Genomic DNA, 6658 nt, shown 5'->3' with positions numbered 1-6658 from the left:
GGGAAACAGGACGAGCCTGGTGATCCTGGGCTGTCACTATTGCTCAAACTTGTCACTGTTGCCCCAGCACAAAGTGTTTTGCCCAGTGGATTGCAACCTCCCCTCACAGTAGGAGTCAGAATGGCCAAGGGTCAGCTGGGCTGGGTCCTGATCCTGACTGTACTGCAGAGTGACCTTGGGCAAGTCCCACAGTTCTCCCAGGGCACCTGTGCAAGGAGCAGGTGAGGCTCCAGGAACGAGAAGGGCCCTTTTAACTCCAAAAGCCTTGAGCAGCATTCAGCTGGAGCCTCAGAGGCATTTCTTCAGCCAGCCACGTGAGGCTGTGGGGGGCTTCCCAAGGCAGCTCACCTCCCACCCCACCCTCCAGCTGAAGTCTCCAGTGCCTAAGGCTCCCTACCACCCCCAAACACCTGCTCCAGAGTGGAAGGACCTCTTTGGGCCAGGCTGAAATCACTTGCACAACAATGGAGAGGCCAAGCAGGCTCCCACAGAGGGCAGTGTTGGGCCTGAGCACACTTTGTGGGTCCAGAGAAGTGCCCCAGTGGCTGATTAAGATAGGGACGAGACAGGGCCTGCTTCGCTGAGATCAGTTCACTCTGCTGCTGGCTCTGCCGCCTCCTGCACACCACCCACCCCACTTAGCAAAGGGAGAGGCCAGACCAGCTCACTTTCTGGCAAGCACATTTATAAATAAGTGAAATTCTCCCACGAAATAGCTCTATTTCCCAGGAAAGGCTGGGTGATGGGGCCATGATTGGAGAGGGTTTCTTCATTAGGGAATCAAGTTTTTTGTTTTTGTTTTTTTTTTTTTTTTGAGACGGAGTCTCACTGTGTGGCCCAGGCTAGAGTGCAGTGGCCCGATCTCGGCTCACTGCAAGCTCCACCTCCCGGGTTCGCCATTCTCCCGCCTCAGCCTCCGAGTAGCTGGGACTACAGGCGCCCGCCACCACGCCCGGCTAGTTTTTTTGTATTTTTTTTAGTAGAGACGGGGTTTCACCATGTTAGCCAGGATGGTCTCGATCTCCTGACCTCGTGATCCACCCGCCTCGGCCTCCCAAAGTGCTGGGATTACAGGCTTGAGCCACCGCGCCCGGCCTAGGGAATCAAGTTTTTTCCTCCTTCCTACACCTCAACAATGATGAAAATAAAAACTAAGCAGCGGCTTCCGTCCACGCTTACCCTGCTAGCCAGCCTGAGTGTATGGAGACTGTGGCTGGGGGCTCAGGGTCTGGGAAGGAGACAAGCCTCAAACTTTATCCAGAGCATCTTGGGTCTGAGTGAAGTCACCGAAAGACACCATTGGATGGGTAGGAATTTACTGAGTCTCATTCTCTAAAGTAGCTCAGATGCAGTTGAAACTGGGGGTACTTGAAAGGATTTGGAGCAGCCAAAGAGGGCAGCTCTGTCCCAGCTTCTTCAACTTTTGGGTGTTTGTCAAACAAAGGATAGGAAACTGACAGAATGGATGTACAGGTTCTCAGGCCTTTGACATTCACTAATATGATAATTTTCTTTTTTTTTCAAGACGGAGTCTTGCTCTGTCGCCCAGGCTGAAGTGCAGAGGCACAATCTTAGCTCACTGAAACCTCCACCTCCTGGGTTCAAGCAATTCTCCAGCCTCAGCCTCCCGAGTTGCTGGGATTTCAGGCGCATGCCACCAAGCCTGGCTAATTTTGGTATATTTAGTAGAGATGGGGTTTTGCCGTGTCGGCCAGGTCTCAAGCTTCTGACCTCAGGTGATGCACCTGCTTTGGCCTCCCAAAATGCTGGGATTACAGGCGTGAACCACTGTATGGGCCTAGCCTAAGATGACACATTATTGAGCTCCATCCCTATGCCAGGCACTGTCCTAGGCACCAGAGTTACACACACAAATACAACATGGTGCACATGCTTAAGGGTTTAGTCTAGTGAGGGAGAGATCGGCATGTGAAATCAAGGACTCTTACCTACAACCTGGCAGTTTTCTGATAATCTATGTAAAGCACTTAGTAGAGTACCTGGCATGAAGTTACAGCTCAATAAGTGATAGCTATTATTAGCCATTATTACAAGAAGCCGCAGAATAAACACAACACATCGTCCAGGAGTGTCAATATTACTCAAAGATTCAGGACAAAAAGGCATTAGTTTTTACATTAAAACAACAAACATAGGCATACTCCGGAGTACAGTGCAAAACTCACTTGATTTTTTGACATCAAAAGCAGATTTGAGACCGGGTACGGTGGCTCATGCCTGTAATCCCAACACTTTGGGAGGGCAAGGCGGGAGGATCATTTGAGGTCAGAAGTTTGAGACCAGCCTGGCCAACATGGTAACACCCATAGCCAGGTATGGTGGTGGGCGCCTGTAATCCCAGCTACTCAGGAGGCTGAGGCAAGAGAATCGCTGGAACCTGGGAGGTGGAGGTTGCAGTGAGTCAAGATGACGCCACTGCACTGCAGCATGGGCGATAGAGTGAGACTCTGCCACGAAAAAAAAAAAGCGGATTTGAGGTCTGCACTGCCCCATCCCCCCGTGGGACACATAGACACATGGACTCCCTGCTACGATCAGGCGTTCTTCCGAGGGAAGCCTAAAGAAACAGCGTAACTAGAAAAGCCCCTGCCCTTGGCGTGGGGAGACTCCCCAGGTTACTACCTGTTACCTTAGGCACCAAATTCCTTGGGCCCTGTTTCTTCATTGGTAAAATGAGGTTAAAACCCTCTATATCCAAGATTGTGATAACAGATGAGATAATGTTCGTGGAAGTACCTGGTACAATGCCTGGTCAATAATATGTGCTTAATAAATGCTATGTTGGCTGGACGCAGTGGTTCACGCCTGTAATCCCAGCACTCTGGGAAGCCGAGGCGGGTGGATCACAAGGTCAGGAGATCAAGACCATCCTGGCTAACATGGTGAAACCCCATCTCTCCTAAAAATACAAAAAAATTAGCTGGGCGTGGTGGTGGGCACCTGTGGTCCCAGATACTCGAGAGGCTGAGGCAGGAGAATGGCATGAACCTGGGAGGCGGGGCTTGCAGTGAGCCGAGATCAGGCCACTGCACTCCAGCTGGGCAACAGAGCAAGACTCTGTCTCAAAAATAAATAAATAAATAAAAATAAATAAATAAATGCTATGTTATCAGGTGGCAAGAAAACAGTGCTGAAAGGGTCATGGGAGGCAGAACAGAAGCTACTATGTTACTGCTGTTTCATCCCCAGGTCTCTACAGGAGAGGGAGTAGGGACCTGCGTCCTTACAGCAATGATTCCAGGTGGCCATTTGCCATTGTGGTCTGGGATGGGAAGGCCATGATTTGAGAACCCAGTCTTGCCCCAAAATCATATCCTATCTCCCCTTCAGCTCATTCAGCTCCTGTTTGTTCTGTATCATAGTACATAAATTTTCTAAGATTTGGGTCCATTGACAACCACCCTGATCCCAATATTACATCAATACTCTATTAGTACTTGGCCTAGGACATCTTAAATACTTAGGCTGCCATCTGTTTTGTGCATGTTCTTTTTTTTTTTTTTTTTTTTTTTTTTTTTTTCTGAGATGGATTTTTGCTCTTGTTGCCCAGGCTGGAGTTCAATGGTTCAATCTCGGCTCACCACAACCTCTGCCTCCCAGGTTCAAGTGATTCTCCTGCCTCAGCCTCCTGAGTAGCTGGGATTACAGGCATGGGCCACCATGCCTGGCTAATTTTGTATTTTTAGTAGAGATGGGGTTTCTCCACGTTGGTTAGGCTGGTCTGGAACTCCCGACCTCAGGTGATCCGCCCGCCTCGGCCTCCCAAAGTGCTGGGATTACAGGCATGAGCCACTGTGCCTGACCTTGTTCATGTTCTTTTAACTTTTCTCCCTTTTTTTTTTTTTTTTTTGAGAAAGAGTCTCGCTCTGTCACCCAGGCTGGAATGCAGTGGTGTTCTTGGCTCACTGTAACCTCCTGCTCCCGGGTTAGAGCGATTCTCCTGCCTCAGCCTCCCGAGTAGCTGGGACTACAGGCATGCGCCACCACGCCTGGTTAATTTTGTGTTTTTAGTAGAGACGGTGTTTCACCATGTTGGCCAGGGTGCTCTTGAACTGCTGACCTCAAATGATCCATCTGCCTCGGCCTCCCAAAGTGCTGGAATTACAGGTGTGAGCCACCACGCCCAGCCAACTTTTCTATGAATGTAGTTCTGTATCTTCAGGATCCTGTAAACAACCCAAAGAACTGGGATTCTGCCTTCTTTGAAGAATCTAAATACTGTAATATCAATCCAACTTACTAGTCTTTCATTGATGATCGTGTAGAAAAATGTGGAAAAAGTGATGTTGACTGAGAAGGGTTAGGGCCAGATCTTGTTTTCCTTAACAATCTATAATAAATCTGTCCTCTGAGAATGTATCTAAACCCTTTGAAACTTAGGTGACACGTTAAATTAGAGTTACTTTTTTTCTTTTGAGATGGAGTCTCACTCTGTGGCCCAGGCTGGAGTGCAGTGGCGTGATGTAGGCTCACTGCAACCTCCAACCCCCAGGTTCAAGTGATTCTCGTGTCTCAGCCTCCCAAGTAGCTGGAATTACAGGCGCCTGCTACCATACCCCGCTAATTTTTGTATTTTTAGTAGACATGGGGTTTTGCCATGTTGGCCAGGCCAGTTTTTTTTTTTTTTTTTTTTTTTTTTTTTTTTGAGACGGAGTCTTGCTCTGTGGCCCAGGCTGGAGTGCAGTGGCCGGATCTCGGCTCACTGCAAGCTCCGCCTCCCAGGTTCACACCATTCTCCTGCCTCAGCCTCCCGAGTAGCTGGGACTACAGACGCCCGCCACCTCGCCTGGCTAATTTTTTTGTATTTTTTAGTAGAGATGGGGTTTCACCATGTTAGCCAAGATGGTCTCGATCTCCTGACCTCGTGATCCACCCGTCTCGGCCTCCCAAAGTGCTGGGATTACAGGCTTGAGCCACCGCGCCCATCCAGGCCAGTTTTGAACTCCTGACCTCAACTAATCCACTCGCCTCAGCCTCCCAAAATGTTGAGATTTCAGGTGTGAGCCACTGCACCCAGCCTAGAGTTACTTTTCTTTTTTTTGAGACGGAATCTCACTCTGTTGCCCAGGCTGGAGTGCAGTGCAGTGGTGCAATCAAGGCTCACTGCAACCTCTGCTCCCCGGGTTCAAGTGATTCTCCTGCCTCAGCCTTCCAAGTAGCTGGGATTACAGGCGCCTGCCACTGCGCCGGCTAATTTTTGTATTTTTAGTAGAGACAGGGTTTCACCATCTTGGCCAGGCTGGTCTTGAACTCCTGACCTCGTGATCCACCTGCCTCGGCCTCCCAAAGTGCTGGGATTACAGGCATGAGCCACCGTGTCCAGTCTTTTTTTTTTTTGAGACAGAGTCCTGCTCTGTCGCCCAGGCTGGAGTTTAGTGGCATGATCTCGGCTCACTGCAACCTCCACCTCCTGGGTTCAAGCGATTCTCTTGCCTTAGCCTCCTGAGTAGCTGCGATTACAGGCACGTGCCACCACACCCAGCTAATTTTTTTTTTTTTTGAGGCGGAGTCTCACTCTATTGCCCAGGCTGGAGTGCAGTGGCATGATCTTAGCTCACTGAAACTTCCGCCTCCCAGATTCAAGCAATTCTCCTGCCTCAGCCTCCCAAGTAGCTGGGACTACAGGCACATGCCACCATGCCCAGCTAATTTTTCTACTTTTAGTAGAGAAGGGGTTTCACCATGTTGGCCAGGCCAGTCTCGAACTCCTGACCTTAGGTGATCCATCCACTTCTGCCTCCCAAAGTGCTGGGATTACAGGCATGAGCCACCTGCGCCCGGCCCTAGAGTTACTTTTTATATTTTATTTATTTATTTATTTTGAGACAGAGTCTCACTCTGTTGCCCAGGGTGGAGCGCAGTGGCTTAATCTGGGCTCACTGCAACCTCAGCCTCCCAGATGCAAGCTATTCGCCTGCCTCAGCCTCCTGAGTAGCTGGGACTACAGGCACACGCCACCACGCCCAGCTATTTTTAAATTAAATTAAATTAAATTAAATTAATTTTTTTTTGTATTTTTAGTAGACACGCAGTTTCTCCATGTTGGCCAGGATGGTCTGATCTCTTGACCTCGTGATCCGTCCACCTCGGCCTCCCAAAGTGCTGGAATTACAGGAGTGAGCTGCCGCGCCCGGACTCCTTTTTATATTTTAAAATGACAATTTGGAGCAGACCATAACAGTTCTGCCAGTCTGGAATTTAATCCAGGCAGGGGGGTTGGAAATAGTACAATGGTTAAGCTTATTGAAGGAGCTAAATGCCAGGCACTGTTCTACTTCATGTAATCCTCCCAATTGCCCAGTGAGATGAGTACTGCTATTATCATCCCTATTTCACAGATGAGAAAATTAAGGTGAAACTAAGTTAATCAGTGTGCCTATTTTTACAGATTAGTAAGTGGCAATGCCAAAAATTGGAATCCATGGCCCCCACTCTTAGCTACCTCACTATACTACCTCTTGCCATTCATTCTTGGCTTCAGGGAGCTTTGAACTCATCTAAATGGATCTATACCCAAACCATTGGGGCCACTGATCCTTTTGTTCCCTTTCTCTGGGCCTCCTTCACCAGTTCCTGGGTCAATTCCTGAGGGGTTATGACGTTCCAAACTGCTTGGAATTCCCGAATACGGTGCATT

Source organism: Macaca mulatta, chromosome 16, assembly GCF_049350105.2.
Source record: "Macaca mulatta isolate MMU2019108-1 chromosome 16, T2T-MMU8v2.0, whole genome shotgun sequence".
NCBI classification, from domain to species: domain Eukaryota; kingdom Metazoa; phylum Chordata; class Mammalia; order Primates; family Cercopithecidae; genus Macaca; species Macaca mulatta.
The sequence above is the reverse complement of the archived record's forward strand: the minus strand, read 5'-3'. Positions refer to the sequence as shown.